The 18589-nt window shown below is 40.1% G+C and overlaps 1 protein-coding gene across 2 annotated transcripts in view; it reads left to right on the top strand.

Annotated features, from left to right (window-relative positions):
* The window catches only part of stxbp1a (syntaxin binding protein 1a), a 60514-nt gene that overhangs the window by 278 nt on the left and 41647 nt on the right, over positions 1 to 18589 (top strand). The window lies entirely within an intron of this gene.

The following is an 18589-nucleotide window of genomic DNA, read 5'->3' as shown; positions in this document are numbered from 1 at the left end:
ACCTCCAGCGCGGTGGCCTCCTCGCATCCACCGTTGCGTAATCCCTTTATTAGCTTCAATGGGTGCCTTTTTTTCCATTTTGATTTCATTGGGATGGCGTCTAGGGGGGGAGGGGGGGTGAGGCACATCCAGCCCGCTCCCCGCTCCCTTCCGCCCGCCCTTTACCCCCCCCCCCCCCCCCCCCCTATCCCCAGGTTTAACGTCGAAAGCGGGGCGCGCGAAGTGTGCGTTTGGACACGGCCCGCTGCTCTTTTTACGCGCGGCTCGTGAAAGCGCGATGGCGTGAACCAACATCCGAAAACACCACAGGGCTCCTCCCCGAGACAAACGCAGGCCCCGGCGCGCGTGGAGCCCGTGCATGTATGCGTCAAAAAAAAAAAAAGCGACGCGTACACACCGCGCCCTCGTCGCCCCAAACGCGCTAAAACCCGGACCGCGCGACGTATACGCTTTACGCACACGGGGGGAAATGGTGGAGCTGCTGCCTCTGCACCACTCGTCTGCCGATGGGGGGAGAGGGAGGGAGAGTGTGTGTGCGTGGAGGGGGTGGAGGGGGGGGGGGGATGCAGGGCCCGAGCTCGAGGATGGATGGATGAGGAGGAGGAGGAGGAGGTGTAGAGGCGGGTCAAACCGGTGCAGTGCGTGGACCGAGCGTGAGATTTATGGCAACATTGTGGTGGGTTGTGAAGATATAGGGAGAAGACGGTTATATAGGGGGAGACCTGTGTCGTGTGGCATTGTGGGCCGGTTTGTGGAGTCAAGGTGGAGGTCTGGGGGGAAAGGGGAGGACACTGCAGGCCTGTCTTCATATGGGAATAAGGCATTATGGGTAATATGTGCAATAAGAAAAGGCCAAAAAGGCTATATGTAGATCATGGATAGAGCCAGGTTTATGTATATGCGTTTTATTTTGTTGCCATTTGGAGGATTTGTTGTTTAGAATGAATTGTGGACGTTTGATCAGTGGTTCTCAAGCTTTTGGCGCCGCAAACCCCCATTTTAACAGTAAAAGGGATTCGTGACCCCCGCTCGGGTCACACCGTGAGAAATAGGAATAGTAGCCGACGTAATTCTTAACCTCTTAACTCCCGCCTGAACCGAGACGATATTTTTCCTCACGTCATCACATTTTTTTCGTACGTTGGGTATTCAACTCATTTTTGTAAATTTTTAAGTCAATTTTTGTAGAAATTTTTGTAATTTTTTTGTCAATTTTTTGTAATTTTTTTGTCAATTTTTTGTCATTTTTTGTCACATTTTTGTCATTTTTTTTCAAATTTTTGTCAATTTTTTGTCATTTTTTTGTCAATTTTTTGACATTTTTTTGTCAAATTTTTATCACATTTTTGTCATTTTTATGTCAATTTTTTGTCATTTTTTGTCACATTTTTGTTATTTTTTTGGTCAAATTTTTATCAAATTTTTGTCACATTTTTGTCATTTTTTCGTCAATTTTTTGCCACTTTTTTGTCCCATTTCCGTCATTGTTTCGTCTCAGCTTTTTTCCAGAAGCTTTTGGACTGGGGTAAAGCCAAACTGGAGAAAATGTGCTTGGTTCAGGTGGGAGTTAAGGGGTTAAAAAAAAAAAATGAAAAAAAAAAAAGGGCTAAAATGAAATTCATCAAACTACAAACAAATAATGGCACTCTGGTAAAATCGCACACGCATGCTACAATAAAATATCAGATTATTTGCTAATGCGTTACATGATGAGTATGTTGAGTTGCATTCACATAAAGCAAGAGTCTTAAATCCATATGGAGGTGGAGGAGAAGGTGTAATTCTATGGGATACAATTACAAAACTGACTTTTTTTAGGTTTGAAACAATGTCACGTGCTTCATTCCCGCACATGTGAGCCCTCCTGGATTTCATTGGTGTCATAAATGGATAGATCAGAGTGCGTTCATCATAGTGCCGTGGATTTGTCGTGCCTGACTGACTGTCTTTACCTAAGAGACATTGCTTAAGGCGAGACAGGTGGAAACATAGATATGTGACGCAGTGGTCAGTGTTAATAGTTGATGGCAGAGTATGAGGGAAACTTACCCTGTGCTATGCTTATTTATGACATTTTGTCTGCTAGTGTTTTCCCACACTTATTCATTCAGTAATATTCACATATTTGGTCCCGTGTGGAGCAGTGACTGAGATGACGTTTTGATCTAAATGTCCTTTTTGGGAGACGGCAGTGGCTAAAGAAGTGGCTGAATATATGTACATGTGCAGGCGCAACTGCACTTTAGGGGCCCATCCATCCATCAATCCATCCCTCCATCCATCCATCCTTCAACCATCCATCCTTCCATCATCCATAGTCCCACCACCGTGTCCTGGGCCTTCCACGAGGCCTTGTCCCACTAGGACATGCCTGGAACACCTCCCGCGGGAGGCGACCAGGAGGCATCTGGAACAGATGCCCGAGCCACCTCAGCTGCTCCTTTCAACGTGAAGGAGCAGCGACTCTACTCCGAGCTCCTCCCGGGTAACTGAGCTCCTCACCCCCAGCCGCCCTGCGAAGGAAACTCATTTCGGCCGCTTGTATTCGCGATCTCGTCCTTTCGGTCATGACCCAAATCTCATGACCATAGGTGAGGGCGGGAACGTAGATCGATCGGGAGGCTGTTTTCTCCAAAACTCAGGCAACGACCTCACCACGTTTTTCAGAGGGATTTTTTAAAATATCTACGATTTAGAATGTGAGGACGTCATAATGTCGGTGGAGCAGGGGCTAATACAACTCTGTGGGAGAAATACAGTTTTTGTAAGAAATGTTTTTCCTCATCAGAATTTGCCGGTGATTGGACTCACAATCCTCAAAGTCCTTCCCATTGAACGTCACGCTCATGTTTTTCAATATTGTCACCACTTTTGGACGCCTTTATGAGGAAATAATTGGACTTTGGTAAAATGGTAAATGGTCTCAACTTATACAGCGCTTTTCCACCTACATTAGGCACTCACAGCGCTTTACAGCAAGGATCCAGTCACCCATTCATGCTCTCATTCACACACCAGTGTACGCAGACACATTGGTTCACATGTGCTGACAGAGGAGACAATGAACTTTGAGTTGTTTTGGTTTCATGTGGATTCTCCCACTCATGACTGAGATATTAACCAAAAACGAAGACAAGAAAAATCTGAAATTCGCCAGTTCCGTAGTTACCATCGGGAAATTTTCAGTTGCTCCACCTCAGTTTTATACTATGGGCTCTTTAGAATGTTGTGATGTCACGTGAACGCTGCCTTTCACTTATAAACTGCTTATTAAAACTATACAAGAGACGACAGAACCATGAAGTAAAGTTTAAATACATCCCATTAAACCACAGTCAGGATTGATTCATGACTTCGACGGGAAAAACTGGTAAAAAAAATCTACAATAAAGACTCGGCAAGACTCTAATCAAGGATCAAGCTAATGCTAAAGCTAATGAGGAACTGGTGCTGCTCAAAGAGACAAAAACTATACAAGATATCTCAAATTATTTTTAACTAATAAATCAACAAAATAAAACCATGAATGCAAACATTATTAGTATTTGTAGCAGAAAACATGGGCAATTTTGGCACGAAAAGAAAAAAATGCTGTATTTTTATATGAAAACATGAAATGACAGGAAGCTTTGTCTCATATTTATATCAGTAATCTACAAACATTAGACACAATTGTTGCTAAAATATAGTTAACACGATTATATTTAAGATTTTGCTAAAGATTGTGCCAAGTTTTCTTTAGTTTGGCCATTTTGTGATGTTTATAGTTTATAGTTTCACTTCCTTATAGATACAGAAGGGGGCGTGGCTTCGCCGAGGGGGAAAATATGATCTTTAGAGAAACATTTTTCCACTCTTTTTAGCCATTTTCTGCTGGAATATGAACTTATTTTTCACATACAAATAAAGTCAAGTGTAAATCGGGCCCATATGGATATTTTCTCACAGCAGATTGTTCAGTAGAAGTGAAAAAACGGCAGTCGTAGCTAGCGCTAGCCGTTAGCATTAGCCCGATTCTCTGTTTTTTTATGTATTTATGGGCTGTTGAACCACTTTGCTCCTCTCCATGTCTTTGTTTCTATATTTAGTAGAAAATATATTCATAATTCAGCGTTTGTTAAAGTAGTTTTTGAATAATTAGAGAAAGTTAAGATTGTTTTCCCCCGTAACTGTTTTCAAACATGACCATATATGGGCGATTCCAGAGATGCCGTCTGTGTCTATTGGACACTGACAGGAAGTGACGTAGAAGAAGGTAAACCGTTTAAAACTGTTGCCGTGCCGACCATGTTCAGTCAATGGGAAAGGAGTCCAGCTTTATTCAACTGAATAAGTCATATGATGAAAAGCATTAAAACCTGTCAAACGCACTTTAACCCCTTAACTCCCACCTGAACCGAGCACATTTTCTCCAGTTTGGCTTTACCCCAATCCAAAAGCTTCTGGAAAAAAGGTGAGAAAATAGTGAGAGAACTGAGACGAAAACAATGATGGAAATGTGACAAGAAAGTGACGAAAAATTGATGAAAAAGTGGCAAAAATGTCACAAAAATGTCACAAGAAATTGACAAAAAATGGACGAAAAAATGACAAAAATGTGACAAAATGTGACAAAAAATTACAAAAATATGACAAAAATATTATAAAAATTCGACAAAAAATGGCAAAAATGTGATAACATTGTGACAAAAAAATTACAAAAATTTTACCAAAAAACTGACAAAAAATGTGACAAAAATGTGACAAAAAAAGTACAAAAATGTGATAAAATTCGACAAAGAAATTGCAAAAATGACTAAAAAAGGCCAAAAAAAAGACAAAAAAGGACAAAAATGTGACAAAAAATTACAAAAATATTATAAAATTTTGACAAAAAAATTACAAAAATTTAACAAAAAAATGACAAAAAATGTGACAAAAATGTGACGAAAAAATTACAAAAATGTGACAAAAATGTCATTAAAATTCGACAAAGAAATTGCAAAAATATGACAAAAAAATGACAAAAATTCGATAAAAAATGGACGAAAAAATGACAAAAAAAAGACAAAAAATGACAAAAATGTGATAAAAATTTGACAAAAAAATTACAAAAAACTGACAAAAATGTGAGAAAAAAATATGACAAAAAATGACAAAAATGAGTTGAATACCCCAAAAAAATTATGGAGAAAAAAATCTGATGACGTGAGGAAAAAGACCCTCTCGGTTCAGGCGGGAGTTAAGAGGTTAAGAACCGAAAGCCACATTATTATCATCATCATGACAGATTCATGTTCCGTTCTGTATCATGACCGCCGCTTTCCAGAACCTTCTCCATCTCCGCTCTCATCTCATTGAGTGTTGGTGCGTAGGCCAGATTCCGCGTCTGTGCCTTAGTGCTGATTCATCGTCTGTAGATCCGTCCTCCTGCCCCATCCCCCACCGCCTCCCAGCCTGTTCTTATTATAGACCTCACTGCTGTGGAAGGACACCATCGCCTTCTCTGTACCACAACACCTGTATTTCCTTAGTGGAGATCGACTCTGGAATGGTGGAAACAAAAGGATCATAACAACGTATTGCCACATTATATTTATCGCACTATTTGTTGACATCATATCCATATCGCAACAATAGGGCTTCAGGGTGCAGTGGTGAGTATTTACTGTCTGTGACAAATCTTATTGCTCCATGATACACAGAGGCATTAACAGTATCTCCGTCGTCTGAAACGCTCATGAAGGTGGCGGACACCGACTTATTTCGCTAGAAGAAACCAAGTTTGAGCTTAAAGGGATGTTTCAGGATTTTTGACACAGGGCCTCATTTCCTAGTTATCCAGAGTGTTGCTGATTTATGGAGATATATTTTGTTGTAATTCATGTAGTTCTTATTTTTGAAGAGTTTCGTGGCGCTAGGCTTGTGCAAGGCTAGTGCATGTCTATAGTATCAGCTAGCCTGCATTAAAAACAGTGTGACCCGCTCCACAGAGCACCTGAGGCAAATCACTTATAACACCAGACTAACCAGATAAATGTCTGTGTAGATAGAGCAATTTTTTGTAATATAACTGACCTGCATCACATGAACGATCGCATTTTGAGGGACTATTTTCTAGCAGATCACTCCGCCGCTGCATAGCTTATACCACTGGGAAATTACCCAATCTCACCTATAGCTGTTTTTTTTTTTTTAAACAAATGCATTATTTTCCACAAACAATGTACCGTTTTCGAGTGTCTGTGCTGTCTAGTGATCGGCAGAGTAACCATATTATACTCTTCCATATCAGGTAGTTAATTTCTTTGAGACAAGAGAATTAGTGATGTATTGAGGCATTGTGGCGAGTGAGACTATACGGTGTTCTTAGCCAAGACACTTTGATGAGAACATTTTCTGCTGGTGGTGCCTCGTGATTATTTAAATGAAAAAAATGTGCCTTGGCTCGACAAAGGTTGAAAAACACTGGCTTTTACAACCACGAAGCAGATGCTGCTCAAATATAAGGTCTTTTAAATGCAAAATGGTTCAAATTGAGTCAGTGTGTAAGGCGTTAGCATGATACCGGTTAGCATTTAGCTTCAACAACTCAGCTCCGACTTCTGAACCACACTCCAAACATCTTGGATACAACATGTGACAGAGGTCAGGGCTGTTACTGTAGTATTTCCTCAGTGTCATAGATGTGAGTCACGCATGTGTTTATGTGTTGAAGCCATTGACGTAGGGCTGCTCGATTCTAGAAAAAATAATAATCCCGATTATTTTTGTAAAATTTTAAATCATGATTATTCAAACGATTATTTGTTGCCTTAAAAAAAAATCTTTATTTTATTTATTCATTTTTATTATTATTTTAAAAAACAACTATGGACTACATTTTCTTTGGACAATAAAAGCATTTTTTCTTTATATGCTCACGTTTCCAAACTAAACCTATAGGGACACCTGCCCCCTGCTGGCCAGACCTCACACCTGTCCAACAGAGCCGCGCGGCCTGATGACATCATCACTCAGCGCTAATGGTTTTATGTCAAACCAAAGCCTGAGCCTTTAGCTCGTGAAATGTGAAGGGAACAGAAACAATCATCTCAGTGGCATGAAGTATTTGAGCTCTGTTGATCTGAAGAAGAGTTTTAGACTTTTCTACTAAACAAAACCAGTGCCTGAGCAAAGGATGTCGAGGCTTCTAAAACAGCTGTTCTCCTTTCAGCACAAGGTGAGCACTCAACAGTGGCGTTATCTTAAGAGTTAGGTATAAAAAATATTAAGATAAGATAAGATGGTACTTTATTGATCTCACAGATGGAGAAATTGCATTGGATGAGAGAGCATCCGGCAGCAGCTCCCATTCAGTGCGCACCACTCTTTTTTTTTCTTTGGTGAAAGATGGTTGTGTCGCGGCCGCCATCTTCACTGTTTTGGTCACAGGAGGAGCACTGGTTGATGGGAAATCCGTAGACGATGACCACGGCGGTGGAGCTCTTGCGCTTGGCCACGATGTTCTTGGCCACACAGGTGTAGTTGGCCGTGTGGGACAGATGCGCCTGCTTGATGATCAGGTTGTGGTCCACGGTGATGTAGAAGTTCCTGTCCTCGGCCGGGTCCATGATCTCGCTGTCCTTCAGCCACTCCACCCGCATGACCCTGGAGGATGGAGAAACTGTAGCTGCCCTCTGTCTCCTCGGATCATCTGAAACGGTGCACCGCCTCCTGGGCCGGTTAGCATTTAGCTTCAACAACTCAGCTCTGACATTCAAATGAGGTGAATGTGTGGTGGTGGTCAGAGGGTCCGTTGGCGTGTGGAGTCGCGAAAGCGCTTCTGACAGTCTCCCCCAGGGGAAACTGTAGTTTACCACCACCGAGTATGGAGTGAATATTCAATTGTCTCATGTAAAGCGCTTTGTGACCATGTCTGTGAAAGGCGCTATATAAATAATCATCATCTTCTTCTTCTTCTTCTTCCTCTTCTTCTTCCTCCTCTTCTTCTTCTTCTTCTTCTTCTTCTTCTTCCTCTTCTTCTTCTTCCTCTTCTTCTTCTTCTTCTTCTTCTTCTTCTTCTTCTTCCTACTACTACTACTACTAACCGGTAGCATGCTAGCATCTTTAGCAGTTTAAACACTGACTCAGACTCTGCTGACATGACAAACGGGGGCCGAGTTTTTACTGTTTTGTTCATGAGCAATGATCACAAGTAGAAAAATGCCGCTGTTGATCAGTGCCTTTCATTTATATCCTGAGATATTGTTACATGTTGTAGTACTGCGTAAATCTACTTCGGTGTTCAAAATGGCCGCCGGAACTACAGTATGCATGACGCCACACTGCTGACATGTGATATTCTTCCTCAGCAGTGAAAATCAAACATGGATTGTCCTTTTGCCTGCCTTTCCTTTAATCAGATGACATAGTATTGGATATGGAGCTCCTTTCTGCCCATTGTGCCAGTCCCAATTCCAAATAAATGACTGTGGCCTGAAGAAGCCGCCCGAGCAGTCACGTGACTTGCTAGAATGTATTCCATAGCCTTTTTCACACGCCATGTTACCCCGGCAGTGCAGTGACCTAGTGCAGCTACGCGGTGTTATTCACGCTCTGCTAGCTTCAGGGAGGAAGGGATGTAGCGATGCTAAAGCTAAGCCTGAGTCAGACACCTCCAGCTTTACACAAACACTTTAGCTCTTTTCCCGTCGGCTTTCTGCGATGTTGATTACAGTAACGGGCACTCGATCGAAGAGGCGGAACTAAACGGTCCATTCTTCACTCATTATTACTCTTTTATTGCACAAAGAAAATGGACTATTGTGTCATTTCCATCATTGTGAAGTGGTTTTGCCAGTACTACAGTTAGAGCATCGTCCAATAGTGGTTTCTTTACTGCTTTAGTTTCTGTGTGATTGTTTTAACCCTTTAATGTTATCCCCACAGCCATTATTTTCTAACCATTTGGGAGACATTTACATTTTTTATACCGGTCCAAACCTGATCATAATCAGTCTAAAACTGGTCTAAACCAGTCTATACCTGCTCAAAACCAGTCTAAAAGTTGTCATAGACCAGTCTAAACATGATCTAAACCAGTCTAATCTTGATCTAAACTAGTCTAAACATGATCTAAACCAGTCTAATCTTGATCTAAATCAGTCTAAACATGATCTAAATCAGTCTAAACCTGATCTAAACCAGTCTAAACCTGATCTAAATCAGTCTAAACCTGATCTAAACCAGTCTATACCTGCTCAAAACCAGTCTAAAAGTTGTCATAGACCAGTCTAAACATGATCTAAACCAGTCTAATCTTGATCTAAACTAGTCTAAACATGATCTAAATCAGTCTAAACCTGATCTAAACCAGTCTAAACCTGATCTAAATCAGTCTTAAACTGGTCTAAGCCAGTATAAACCAGTCTATGCTTGCTCAAAACCAGTCTAAAGGTTGTCATAGACCAGTCTAAACATGATCAAAACCAGTCTAAATGTGATCTAAACCAGTCCAAACCTGGTCTAAACTCGGTCTAAGCCAGTCCAAATCTGGTCTAAACCAGTCCAAACCAGGTCTATACTTGTCCAAACCAGGTCTAAACCAGTCCAAATCTGGTCTAGACCAGTCCAAAACTTCTCTAAACCAACCCAAACTAGGTCCAAACCGGCCTAAACCTGCTCTCAACCCCAACCTAGTCCAAACTGGATATTTTGAGTATTACAAACTTGAACCGCATGGTCGAGATGGACAGACTTAGAAACATGATCTGATAAAGTGAACTCTACCAAACGGCTGAGCAACTATTAAAGGGTTAAACGCTACAGCGACTGGGACCATTTTGTTTCCTTTGAATCTGGGTTCCTCCAAACCTTTACAGTGGTGTTTGTGAAGCTCTTGTGGATTCCAGACTCTGTTTACAGGCACAGTTCATCAGGGCAGTTCACAGTGAGTGGAAAACGACTCCTGAACAAATCAATAGAACAATGTGAGAGCAGCTGGTCCAGTGTCGGGCTGACCAGACACAACATGTTTACATTTAATGAATGGACCAGCATGTTTCCTCTGCCTAAGTGTGTAATACTCAGAATATCCGGTCTAGAGGAGGGTTGAACTAGTTTGGACTGGTTTATGCTGGTTTGGATTGGGTTAGACCTGGCTTGGATTGGTTTAGACTGGATTATGCTGGTTTGGACTGGTTTACATCAAGTTTAGACTGGTTTAGATCAAGATTAGACTGGTGTAGATCAAGATTAGACTGGTGTAGATCAAGATTAGACAGTTTAAATCAAGATTAGACTGGTTTAGATCAAGTTTGGACTGGTTTAGATCAAGTTTAGACAGTTTAAATCAAGTTTAGACTGGTTTAGATCAAGTTTAGACAGTTTAAATCATGTTTAGACTGGTTTAGATCAAGTTTAGACTGGTGTAGATCAAGATTAGACTGGTTTAGATCAAGTTTAGACAGTTTAAATCAAGTTTAGACTGGTTTAGATCAAGATTAGACTGGTTTAAATCAAGTTTAGACTGGTGTAGATCAAGATTAGACAGTTTAAATCAAGATTAGACTGGTGTAGATCAAGATTAGACTGGTGTAGATCAAGATTAGACAGTTTAAATCAAGATTAGACTGGTGTAGATCAAGATTAGACTGGTGTAGATCAAGATTAGACAGTTTAAATCAAGATTAGACTGATGTAGATCAAGATTAGACTGGTGTAGATCAAGATTAGACAGTTTAAATCAAGATTAGACTGGTGTAGATCAAGATTAGACTGGTGTAGATGAAGATTAGACTGGTGTAGATCAAGATTAGACAGTTTAAATCAAGTTTAGACTGGTTTAGATCAAGTTTGGACTGGTTTAGATCAAGTTTAGACAGTTTAAATCAAGTTTAGACTGGTTTAGATCAAGTTTGGACTGGTTTAGATCAAGTTTAGACAGTTTAAATCAAGTTTAGACTGGTTTAGATCAAGATTAGACAGTTTAAATCAAGTTTGGACTGGTTTAGATCAAGTTTGGACTGGTTTAGATCAAGTTTAGACAGTTTAAATCAAGTTTAGACTGGTTTAGATCAAGATTAGACAGTTTAAATCAAGTTTGGACTGGTTTAGATCAAGTTTAGACAGTTTAAATCAAGTTTAGACTGGTTTAGATCAAGTTTAGACAGTTTAAATCAAGTTTAGACTGGTTTAGATCAAGATTAGACTGGTTTAAATCAAGTTTAGACTGGTTTAGATCAAGTTTAGACTGGTCTAGATCAAGTTTAGACTGGTTTAGTCCAGATTTGGACTGATTTAGACTTGCTTTAGACTGGTGTAGACCTGGCTTGGGCTGGTTTAGACCTGATTTGGATTGGTTTAGACCGAGTTTAGACCAGGTCTGGACTGGTTTATGCTGATTTAGAGCAGTTTTTTGCTGGTTTGGAGGACGTGCCGATTTGTTTCGACCAGGTTTAGATCAGGTCTGGCTGGACTGGTTTGAGCTGGTTTAAGGCAGGCAACTCAGAGACTCCTGTATTAAAAAAAAAAAATGCTTAGAAAATACAAACATGGTGTAGGGAGTAACATTAAAGGGAAGCGCACACATCACTGAATTCCACTGTGCATGAAAAATGATGTTTGAGCTGAACGTTTGGACCAGGTTGTTGCTCATCATCAAGTTTGGAGGCGGAAACATCACAGTCATTACGTCTACATGTTAAGTCTAGTCATTTTTGAAACATAACCAGCAACCATTGAGCAGCATCAGCTTCCTGGTTGTAGCTACGCTGCGGCGGAGTGATCTGCTCGGTTACCGGATCTACAGTAGTTTGTTTACCTGCGGCCGCCGTTACTACACGTGGAAGGAGCTTTCTACAAATCAGATATGGCAACGTTTGGAGGACCAACCCATGATTTTGAAGAGACTGGTTTAGACCTGGTTTAGACCTGGTTTAGACTGGTTTAGACCAGATTTGGACTGGTTTAGACCTTTGGACTGGTTTAGACCTTTGGACTGGTTTAGACCTAGTTTAGACTGGTTTAGACCAGATTTGGACTGGTTTAGACCTAGTTTAGACTGGTTTAGACCTGGCTTGGACTGGTTTAGACCTGGTTTAGACTGGTTTAGACCAGATTTGGACTGGTTTAGACCTAGTTTAGACTGGTTTAGACTTGGTTTAGACCAGATTTGGACTGGTTTATATGTGGTTGATGGTTTTAGTGACTTTATTGATGCTTATTTCTTGTTTTCATACGATCGATCGGGTTTAGCTGTAGCTTCAATAGCGCTTTTCCACCTACAGTAGGCACTCAGAGCACTGCACAAAAAGCAGGAGTGGGTGACTGGTCAGGCAAAGTATTTATACTATGATGCTGCCTTTTTAATGGATGCATTATCAGTTAGAATAGGACTGCGGTCATCTAATTGTATTAATAATTTTGACATGGACACACAAATCATGTTTCTAATTCTGCCTATTGCTACCATGCGGTTCAAGTTTGGAGTACTCAAAATATCCAGGTTGGACTAGCATACTGGGGTTGAGAGCAGGTTTGGGCCGGTTCGGACCTAGTTTGTACCGGTTTAGGTCTAAACCAGTGTTGGACTGGTTTAGACCTGGTTTAGACTGTTTTAGACCTGGTTTGGACTGGTTTAGACCAGGTTTGGAGGGTTTAGACCTGGTTTTGACTGGTTGAGACCAGATTTGGACTGGTGTAGATCTGGTTTCGACTGGATTAGACCTGGTTTGGACTGGTTTAGACCAGATTTGGACTGGTTTAGACCTGGTTTGGACTGGTTTAGACCGGATTTGGAGGGTTTAGACCTGGTTTGGACTGGTTTAGACCAGATTTGGACTGGTTTTGACCAGATTTGGACTGGTGTAGATCTGGTTTAGACTGGTTTAGACCAGGTTTGGACTGGTTTAGACCAGATTTGGACTGGTTTCGACCAGATTTGGACTGGTTTCGACCTGGTTTGGACTGGTTTAGACTGGTTTAGACCTGGTTTGGAGGGTTTAGACCTGGTTTAGACTGGTTTAGACCAGATTTGGACTGGTTTAGACCAGATTTGGAGGGTTTAGACCAGATTTGGAGGGTTTAGACCTGGTTTAGACTGTTTTAGACCTGGTTTGGACTGGTTTAGATCAGATTTGGACTGGTTTAGACCTGGTTTGGACTGGTTTAGACCAGATTTGGAGGGTTTAGACCAGATTTAGACTGGTTTTGACCAGATTTGGACTGGTGTAGATCTGGTTTGGACTGGTTTAGACCTGGTTTGGAGGGTTTAGACCTGGTTTAGACTGGTTTAGACCAGATTTGGACTGGTTTAGACCAGATTTGGAGGGTTTAGACCTGGTTTGGACTGGTTTAGACCAGATTTGGAGGGTTTAGACCTGGTTTAGACTGTTTTAGACCTGGTTTGGACTGGTTTAGACCAGATTTGGAGGGTTTAGACCTGGTTTAGACTGTTTTAGACCTGGTTTGGACTGGTTTAGACCAGATTTGGACTGGTTTAGACCAGGTTTGGACTGGTTTAGACCAGATTTGGACTGGTTTTGACCAGATTTGGACTGGTTTCGACCTGGTTTGGACTGGTTTAGACCTGGTTTGGAGGGTTTAGACCTGGTTTGGACTGGTTTAGACCAGATTTGGAGGGTTTAGACCAGATTTGGAGGGTTTAGACCTGGTTTAGACTGTTTTAGACCTGGTTTGGACTGGTTTGGACTGGTTTCGACCAGATCTGGAGGGTTTAGACCTGATTTGGACTGGTTTAGACCAGGTTTGGACTGGTTTAGACCAGGTTTGGAGGGTTTAGACCAGATTTGGACTGGTTTAGACCAGGTTTGGACTGGTTTAGACCAGATTTGGACTGGTTTAGACCAGGTTTGGACTGGTTTAGACCAGGTTTGGAGGGTTTAGATCAGGTTTGGACTGGTTTAGACCAGGTTTGGACTGGTTTAGACCAGGTTTGGAGGGTTTAGACCAGATTTGGACTGGTTTAGACCTGGTTTGGAGGGTTTAGACCTGGTTTGGACTGGTTTAGACCTGGTTTGGAGGGTTTAGACCAGATTTGGACTGGTTTAGACCTGGTTTGGACTGGTTTAGACCAGATTTGGACTTGTTTAGACCAGATTTGGAGGGTTTAGACCAGATTTGGACTGGTTTAGACCTGGTTTGGACTGGTTTCGACCAGATTTGGACTTTTTTAAACCAGATTTGGAGGGTTTAGACCAGATTTGGACTGGTTTAGACCAGATTTGGAGGGTTTAGACCTGGTTTGGAGGGTTTAGACCTGGTTTGGACTGGTTTAGACCTGGTTTGGACTGGTTTAGACCAGATTTGGTCTGGTTTAGACCAGGTTTGGACTGGTTTAGACCAGGTTTGGACTGGTTTAGACCAGGTTTGGACTGGTTTAGACCAGGTTTGGAGGGTTTAGATCAGGTTTGGACTGGTTTAGACCAGGTTTGGACTGGTTTAGACCAGGTTTGGAGGGTTTAGACCAGATTTGGACTGGTTTAGACCTGGTTTGGACTGGTTTAGACTGGTTTAGACCTGGTTTGGAGGGTTTAGACCAGATTTGGACTGGTTTAGACCTGGTTTGGACTGGTTTAGACTGGTTTAGACCTGGTTTGGACTGGTTTAGACCAGATTTGGACTTGTTTAGACCAGATTTGGAGGGTTTAGACCAGATTTGGACTGGTTTAGACCTGGTTTGGACTGGTTTCGACCAGATTTGGACTTTTTTAGACCAGATTTGGAGGGTTTAGACCAGATTTGGACTGGTTTAGACCTGGTTTGGACTGGTTTAGACCTGGTTTGGACTGGTTTAGACCAGATTTGGAGGGTTTAGACCTGGTTTGGAGGGTTTAGACCAGATTTGGACTGGTTTAGACCAGATTTGGAGGGTTTAGACCTGGTTTGGACTGGTTTAGACCAGGTTTGAAGGGTTTAGACCTGATTTGGAGGGTTTAGACCTGGTTTGGACTGGTCTATATGTGGTTGATGCTTATTTTTCGTGTTTTCATACGATCGCTCGGGTTTAGTTGTAGCTTCCATAGCGCTTTTCCACCTACACTAGGCACTCAGAGCACTGTACAAAAAGCAGGAGTGTGTGACTGGTCATTTATACTATGATGCTGCCTTTTTAATGGATGCATTATCAGTTAGAATAGGACTGCGGTCGTCTCATTGTGTTGGGTCAGGTGAGGAGAGGTCCACGCTAAAGACGAATATCTAGAACAAAACAGTATGAAATCTTTCACAGTGAAGCTTTCGTGATGGACTTTTAAGTTCTGTGTCAGCAAAGTAGTGCGATAATGACAAAGGACCCGCAGACAGGCCGATGCCCTTTTCCCTTTGTGCCTTCCCGGTGATAAAGCAAACCCTGCAGGAGCTCCGCGGTCAGGCAGCAAAGAGGAAGGAGCTGAGCAAACACGGGCCCAGCTGAGTAAACTGATCCACCCGACAGGATACATGCTCCACACACGGGCCATATCATTCAGCAGGTTTAAGCCACATATGGCCACAACCCTGTAGTTTAGACCCGTGTCTGCAAAGGTTTCCTCCAGCTAAACTGCATTTTCTTTTTTCCCCAAGGCACTGGTTTAACCTCCTAACCCCCACCTGAACTGAGCACTTTTTCTCCAGTTTGATTTGAAAGGCTTCTTGAAAAAAGCATGAAACAAAAACGAGAAGAAAACAAGGATGAAAGTGCAACAATAAAGCGGTAAAGATGAAATGGAAAAAGAGGATCAGTTTTGAAGGTCGTAGCTTTCAGATGATCTAAACGGATCTTTGTCCTGGTTGTTGCCGTCACTTTTAAAAAGGTTTGTTTTTGCTGCATTTCTGTCGTATTTTTGTCACTTTTTCGTCGCATTTTGTAACAATTTTTTGTTGCATTTTTGTCACATTTTGTCATATTTTCGTCACATTTTTGTCAGATTTTCATCAGATTTTTGTCAGATTTTCGTCAGATTTTCATCACATTTTCATCACATTTTTGTCATATCTTCGTCATATTTTTGTCACATTTTTGTCACATTTTCGTCACATTTTTGTCACATTTTTGTCATATTTTTGTCATATTTTTGTCACATTTTCATCATATTTTAGTCACATTTTCATCATATTTTAGTCACATTTTCATCATATTTTAGTCACATTTTCATCATATTTTCATCACATTTTTGTCATATTTTCGTCATTTTTTTGTCATATTTTCGTCACATTTTTGTCATATTTTCGTCATTTTTTTGTCATATTTTTGTCACATTTTCATCATATTTTCATCATATTTTCATCACATTTTTGTCATATTTTCGTCATTTTTTTGTCATATTTTCGTCACATTTTTGTCATATTTTCGTCACATTTTTGTCATATTTTCGTCATTTTTTTGTCATATTTTTGTCACATTTTTGTCATATTTTCATCATATTTTCATCACATTTTTGTCATATTTTTGTCATATTTTCATCATGTTTTTGTCATATTTTCATCATGTTTTGGTCGCATTTTTATATTTTTTTTGTGGTATTTTTGTTGCGTGTTCATCATTTAAGTCTCGTTTTTCAAGAACTTTTAGATTCGGGTAAAGCCAGACTGGACAGAATGTGCTCGGTTCAGGAGGGGGTCAACAGGTTAAAGCGGGACACTTGACAGCCCGTCCTGCTGTTCCCCCATTTACTGGGAATTGGTTTTGCACTCATTCAAATCTTTCTCTTTCTTGAACAAAAGATTTGCTAGAAGTAAAATCCCATTGCCCAGTCACTGGTCAGCCATCCACGTCGGCTTTTTGTATTTGCTCTTTGTTAAGAATAGGAAAAGCGTGTATTCTGCCTGTCCAAGCTCTAGCCCGTTGATACTCTTGTTGTGTCCTGGGGCAAGACACTTTACCATTCAATTCTGCTGAGTCAGAACTCTTCACTGCTATTGACTGACCTGCGGTAAATCCAGGCCGAATGATTGCAGTTCAAATCAGGATCTTTAGCTCAGAGATTCAGAACTGCAGCCACGTCTCCCCAGGAAACAGCCTCCAACAACCTTCACGAGCCGGATGAAAGTCAGACGGAGCCGCAGCATCATGGATTTCAGAAACGATGATGCATTAGCCGGTTTATTCAAAACATGGAAACGGGGACGTCACTGGCTGTATTCTGGTTCAGCTCCCCCTGAAACGAGCGCTTTTTATCCTGTTTGGCTTTACCCAAATGTAAAAATTGCAAACAAAAATAAATGCATGACAATAGCGACGGAAAAGAGGATGGAAACGCAAGCAAAAATGTGACAAAAAGAGTGACGAAAACAGGGCAAAAAAAAGTGTCAAAAGAGCAGCAAAAACGCAAACGAAAACTCTAAATTGTTGTCACATTTTTGTTACTTTTTTGTCATATTATAGTCACTTTTTTGTCATATTTTTGTCATATTTTTGTCATTTTTTGGTCATTTTTTTCTCATATTTTTGTCACATTTTTGTCACTTTTTTGTTATATTTTTGTCACTTCTTTCTCATATTTTTGTAACTTTTTCCTCAGATTTTTGTAACTTTTTTCTCATATTTTTGTCACATTTTTGTCATATTTTTGTCACTTTTTCCTCATATTTTTCTCATATTTGTGTCACTTTTTTGTCATATTTTTGTCACTTTTTTCTCATATTTTTGTCACTTTTTCCTCAGATTTTTGTCATATTTTTGTCACTTTTTCATCATATTTTTGTCACTTTTTTCTCATATTTTTCTCATATTTGTGTCACTTTTTTGTCATATTTTTGTCACATTTTTGTCATATTTTTGTCACTTTTTTCTCATATTTTTCTCATATTTGTGTCACTTTTTTGTCATATTTTTGTCACTTTTTTCTCATATTTTTGTCACTTTTTCCTCAGATTTTTGTCATATTTTTGTCACTTTTTCATCATATTTTTGTCACTTTTTTCTCATATTTTTCTCATATTTGTGTCACTTTTTTGTCATATTTTTGTCACATTTTTGTCATATTTTTGTCACTTTTTTCTCATATTTTTCTCATATTTTTGTCACTTTTTTGTCATATTTTTGTCACTTCTTTCTCATATTTTTGTCACTTTTTTCTCATATTTTTGTCACTTTTTCATCATATTTTTGTCACTTTTTTCTCATATTTTTCTCACTTTTTCATCAATTTTTCGTCATATTTTCGTCACTTTTTCGTCACTTTTTTCTCATATTTTTGTCACTTTTTTCTCATATTTCCGTCACTTTTTTCTCATATTTTTGTCACTTTTTTCTCATATTTTAGTCACTTTTTCGTCATATTTTTGTCACTTTTTTCTCATATTTTTGTCACTTTTTTCTCAGATTTTTGTCACTTTTTTATCATATTTTTGTCACTTTTTTGTCATATTTTTGTCATATTTTTGTCACTTTTTTGTCATATTTTTGTAACTTTTTCCTCAGATTTTTGTCATATTTTTGTCACTTTTTCATCATATTTTTGTCACTTTTTTGTTATATTTTTGTCACTTTTTTCTCATATTTTTGTCACTTTTTTCTCATATCTTTGTCACTTTTTCCTCACATTTTAAAAGAGCAACAAAAAGCCACAGAAAAATCAACAAAAACATGACCAAAAAGAGACGAAAACACAGCAAAAACGAAACAAAA

Source organism: Gobius niger (assembly GCF_951799975.1).
Source record: "Gobius niger genome assembly, chromosome: 22".
Classification (NCBI taxonomy): domain Eukaryota; kingdom Metazoa; phylum Chordata; class Actinopteri; order Gobiiformes; family Gobiidae; genus Gobius; species Gobius niger.
The sequence above is the reverse complement of the archived record's forward strand: the minus strand, read 5'-3'. Positions and strand labels throughout refer to the sequence as shown.